General features: G+C 42.1%; 1 pseudogene; it reads right to left on the reverse strand.

The window, feature by feature from the left end:
* Nucleotides 1-1,798: 1,798 nt before the first annotated feature.
* The window catches only part of LOC102853236, a 7,902-nt pseudogene continuing 4,031 nt past the window's right edge, over nt 1,799-5,669 (reverse strand).

Below are 5,669 nucleotides of genomic sequence, written 5' to 3' on the forward strand. Positions count from 1 at the left end.
TGCAATTGGAAGGCTGAATTGTTAAACCCAAACCAAGTCCCCTCCATTGAGACTGTTAATGATACAGGAGGGCTGATCATCTTTCTCCCTTGGAGTTATTGGTGGAGTTGAGTTGGTCACCTTTTGTTTAGTCATATACATTATACATTCCACTATCAGGGCTCCTTAAATATTAGAAACGGAGATGAATTTTCACTAAAAAAGAAAGCCTAGGAAGATGACAGATGCATAATCTTTTTCAGAGTCACCTCAGTCAGTATGTTGTTGTTAAGTACCATCCAGTCGCCTGCGACCCATAGTAACCCTATGTTCAATAGCTCTGAAGCCTGCCCTGTACTGAGTCAATCTCACTGACTCAAACACGCCTACCCCCATTACTCCAGTTACTGTATCAATCCATCTTATCCAGGGTCTTCCTCTCCTCCATTGTCCCTCCGCCTTCCTAAATATTATGTCCTTCTCCAAGGACTGGTCCCTCCTGGCCACATGCCCAAAGTATGAGAGATGAAGCTTCAAAATCCTTGGTTTCACCCTCTCCAAGACAGACCCATATGTTTCCTTGGCGGTCCATGGTATGCTCAATACTCTTCTCCAGCACCACAACTCAAAGGCATCAATCTTCTGTCATCCTTAGTCATTGTCCAGCTCTCTGATGCATAGCAACTAATTGCAAATGACCTGAGTCAGGTACACCTTAATCTCTAGACTGATATCATTGTTTCTCAGTACTCTGTAGAGTTCCCTGATGGATAGTACCAGCACAATTTGTCTTTTGATTTCCTAGAGTGTTGACCATGGAAGTGAGAAAGCTGAAATTGCTAGCAATTTCAGTCTCTTCTCCATATGTCATGGTGCTGCCAATTAGCCCTGTAGTGAGAATCTTTGTTTTCTTGATCTTGAGCTTCAATCCATATTGAAGACTACAGTCCTTGACCTTCTGCAGCAAGTGCTTCAGGTCCTCCTCAGTTTCAACAAGCAAGGTTGTATCATCTGCATATCTCAGATTGTTTGATGAGTCTTCCTCCAATCCTGATGCCACTTACTTCCTCATAAAGTCCAGCCTCCTGAATGACCTGTTCTGCATATGGATTATGGAGAAAGGATGCATCTCTGATGCGCTTCTTTCCTGATTTTGAACCATGTATGGTTTCTTTATTCTGTTTTGAGGACTGCTTCCTAGTCCAAGTATAGGTTTTGCATGAGTACAATCAAGTCTTTGGGATGCCCATTCTTCTCAAGGTTAGCCTCAGTTTGTTGTGATCCATCCAGTCAAATGCCTTTGCATAGTTAATGAAGCACAGATCAACATTCTCTGGTACTTTTTGCTTCCTTCCAAGATCCACCTGACATTGGCTATAATGTCTCTAGAGCCATGGCCTCTTCTAACTTCAGTTTGTATTTCTGGTGGTTCTCTGTTAATTACTTGTTCCAGTCATTTTTGGATAATCTGCAGGAGGATACAGCTAAGCATTAAATCTGTCTAGGATACCATCATCTCATCAGTTCTGGTGAGGAGACCCCAGGTGCTTATTATAATCAACACTGTCTGCCAGAAGCCATTCCATTGCTCACTGTAACAGATGAAGCTTCTCCAATTACCACACCTGAAGAAAGCTGCTGTCATGTTTTCCTAATGTTTGCATTTCATAGCAGAGTTGTGGTGTGGCTGGTCCTGCCCCAGCTTTTTACTACTCTCCATCATTGTTGACTCATGACAACTCTCCCAAAGCTGTAAATCTTTTTTTTTTTTTTACAGTGGAATAAGTTTATTCTTATGTACAGAAAAGTCAGTTGTACATCAGTCCAGTTTGGTGGTGAGTTCTTTGGCCTTGGCCTTCTCCAGCTTTGTGGGCCCCAGGACATTGACTCCCCAGTGGCAGATCTCATCATATCTGTCATTGTAATTGGTTTTGATGGCTTCTACCAGCTTCGTCAAAGCACCTTTATCTTCCGGGTTCACCTACATGAAAGCAACAGTGGTGCAGGTCTTCTGTTGGACGACGCAGCCCAGACTGGTCTTGCCCTTGGTGATACAGTATCTTCTGACACAAGGCCGGCAGGAAGACCACCAGCTCTATGGGCTCCACATCATGTGTGATCACCACCAGCTGAGCCTTTTTGTTCTCCAGGGTGGTGATTGTATTCACCCTGGCACGAAGGACTGGGGATCTCTTGGTGGGGGTGTCTCCTTTGTCTCCTTCTTCTCAGCCTGGGCCATCAGCCTCTGCTTCTTCTCCTTCTTGGTCTCTGGTTGATACTTGTGGGCCAGCTTCAGCAGCTGATTAGCCGTCTGATGTCCAAGGCCTGGATAAACTGGTTAATTGCAATGGTACCTTGTGAGTCGTTTGTAGAGGCTTGCCCTCTCCAACTGCAGTCGGATGTAGTGGGGCCATTTGACAAAGTGGGTAAGGTCCCTTTTGGATTGGATGTCCTGCCCGATGCCAAAGTTTTTGTTTTTTTTTTTCTCAAACAGGAGATTCACCACCTTCTTGGCCTCCTGCTTCTTGACAACAGCAGGCGCCAGGGCCACCTTCTTCCCCTTGGCCTTCTCTTTCCCTTTGGCATCTTGGGTGGATGGGCGAGAGAGAAAAGCAAAGCTGTAAATCTTTTTAAGGGGAGACACTGTATTTATCTTCTGTACAGTACCTGGTAGGTTGGAACTGCTAACCTTCTGGTTAGTAGCCTAACCCAAAACACACTGTGCCTCCCTACGTCTTTTTCTCAAAACTTTCTTTTCTGCAATTTTCCTGCATGCTGATCCTCTGATCTTTCTGGGTCTGGTCTGTCTGTAGGCATTTCCTGTTCTACTATCTGGCAGCCAATACATACATTTTTTTTATGTGTTCATACCTCATAAAGGAAGAAAAGCTAATAATATGCTCACCCTCAGAAGCCCACAAACACCTTATGCCCCATTTCTACAATTTTCTCACTAATGACAAAACATGCCCTTACATTGACTTTAACTCATGGCAAGGAAGCCCACATATGTGGGTGTCACATTGTGCTCTGTAGGGTTTTCCATGTTAATTCTCAAAGATAGATCCCCAGGCTTTTCTTTTGAGGCACATCTTCATGGACTGGAAGCCCCAACCTTGTGGTGTATGATGCATTTGCTGTGTACCACCCAGAGACTCCAGAACATGAGAAGAGCATTAAATGGTGAACTTGCCCAGCTGCAATGGAAGTCTGACCTGGAGAGATACTAGAGGGGACCAGATACTAGGCAGAAGGAAAGCAAATATGTCCTCTTTAACATCAATCTCAGTATATAAGGCTAAGTGGCAGGGGGTCAGGGTCTCCTGTCATGTAAAGCCATTGAGTATATTATTAGGACCAAGAATCAGATTGAAAGCACATTTGGAAGCTAGCCCGAATTACTTTTTGTAGCCATCTCTTATGCCTATAGCAGCACCAGTGAGGAATTCAGGGCAACATATCTCCCGTATACAAAGGACTGGCCCAGCAGTGGAGATCTGCACAGCTTTGGAGAAATATCTGACAGCCCTGGACATTTTGTTTTCCACCATGCCCTCTCTTTCACTTGACTTTGATCTTCAGGAAGATAAACTACAGACTTCATGGTGTGTTTTTAAGTTCCTAATCCATGAGTTTCACTCTTTATTTCTCTAGCATTCCTATGATGTTTATTCATAGCTCACCAACCTCTGCTTGAGTTTTTCCTGGTAGATCAACTCTCCTTTCAGTTTTGGCTTACGTTATTCAATACTTTCCTTCTTGTTTCCTTACTTTCCCTAAAACTTTACAAGAAATGACAAGTAGCTGTTGTCAAAGAGAACACTGGGGCCTGCTGCTACCAGCTTTGCTGTAATTATCTCCTCCTTTTTCTGCAGTCTTGACTTGATTCCAGGTAAGGTCCTGTGCAGGTGATGTTGGCGTGTTGACATTCACTGTGCTCTGGGGGGAAGCAGCTTTGTTTCCAATCCCAGCCCACTCACTTGCTCCAAGGGTGGGCCACAATTACCCAGTCTCCAACATCTGATTCTGCGAAAGGCTTTGATCCACTCCATTTTGCTTTCTTCCATATCCTTCTTCAATTATTCATGGACAGGTTTTGTGACCCAGCATTTCTCATGAAACCTAAGTACTTGGAATTTCCATAACCCCCAATCTTTGTGTTCTTCAGTGTTGTGTTTTTTTTTTTGTTTTTGTTTTTGTTTTTTTTGGTGTGTGTGTGTAAGATCAATACGAACATGGTGATGATTAAAGGAACATTTTTTGTACTCCCTCCTCCGCTCCTACCTCTCCATGATGAATGTAAATGGGTCCCACTGAATGGCACAGTCATATTTTCTGTGTAATCATATCAAACTTTCATGATAATTAACTCAAGCCCATTGTCATGATTGAAACACAAAGATATGAAGTTCCTTGGTGCTGTCACAGGGCATGTGGAGACTTGAATTTGTGGTTACACTTCAGTCCTAAGTGAAGTTCAAGTGAAGCTGAAGGAAGGCTTCATTAGCTAATGCCTCCATGAACCAGTGACTTTAGAGCTAAAGAGTGGGATTCAAGATATTCAGATGCTACTTTATTTACAAACCTGGACTAAGATTCAAACACTAATCAGCTAGACATATTATGTCAACAAGGACACTAACATCGTCCTAAATGCTCTGTTGTTAGTTATGTGGCACCAAATAGACTACGATTTATAGTAATCCTATAAACAACATAGACTGAACTCTGTTCTATTTTGCACCATGCTCATCAACTCTGATATGCCCATTGCTGCAGCCACTGGGTCTGTCTATCTTGAAGATTTTGCCTGTGGCCAAGTCATAAATGTATGACTATGTTTCGGAGCTCAGATAGAATTTCATTTGCACAAAGCTCTAAGGGTTGTTGTAGGAAGGATCTCATCCTAAGGGAAGAGAGGAAAAGCAGTGGAATCCCAATTAAGGACAATGAGTTAAAAAAAGAAACTTTTTTTTTGTAATAGCTTTATTGAGATAAATCATATCATATAAGTCACACATTTGAAGTGTATAATTGAATAAGATGTTTTTTGTTTTGTTTTGAGTTTGGGGATTTTTACTGATATTCATAAAGTTGTCCAACCATCACCTTAACACCTTTTAGAAAATTTTCATCACCCCCTCAAAAGTCTTTGTATCCTTTACAAAATTCCCTCCAGTCTCTTCCTCCCTACTTGCCTTAGACCCATCTACTTCCTGTCTCCAGATGTTCCTATTCCACACTTTTCATATAATGGAAACCAATCAGTATGCAATCTCTTATGTCTAGAGTCTTTCACTTAGCATAAATTTTTCAAGGTCCATCCAATCTGTGGTTTACGTCAATACCTCATTCCTTTTTATGGCTCAATAATTTTCAGTTGTATGTTTATGAGGCATTTATTTATTTATTCATCACTTGATGAACACTTGGATAGATTGTATATTTTTTGTTTAATATGAATAATACTTATAGAAATATTCATGCAAAAGATTTTGCGTGGACATGTGAGGAACTACCATCAGCTGATGTGTTTGAAATCACAGAAGCCATGGAAGCTTCATATATAAGTTATTAGATGGAGGGCTGGTGAAAGGGAGATAGATGTGAAGGGAGGGGGTAGAAGTGGATGGGTATCCTGCGGGATGGTGAAGCAGGAAATAAGTGGGTAAAGACACGTGTGAGAAAGG

Source organism: Elephantulus edwardii, unplaced genomic scaffold (assembly GCF_000299155.1).
Source record: "Elephantulus edwardii isolate Elephantulus edwardi_28Jun2011 unplaced genomic scaffold, EleEdw1.0 scaffold00143, whole genome shotgun sequence".
In the NCBI taxonomy this organism is placed as follows: domain Eukaryota; kingdom Metazoa; phylum Chordata; class Mammalia; order Macroscelidea; family Macroscelididae; genus Elephantulus; species Elephantulus edwardii.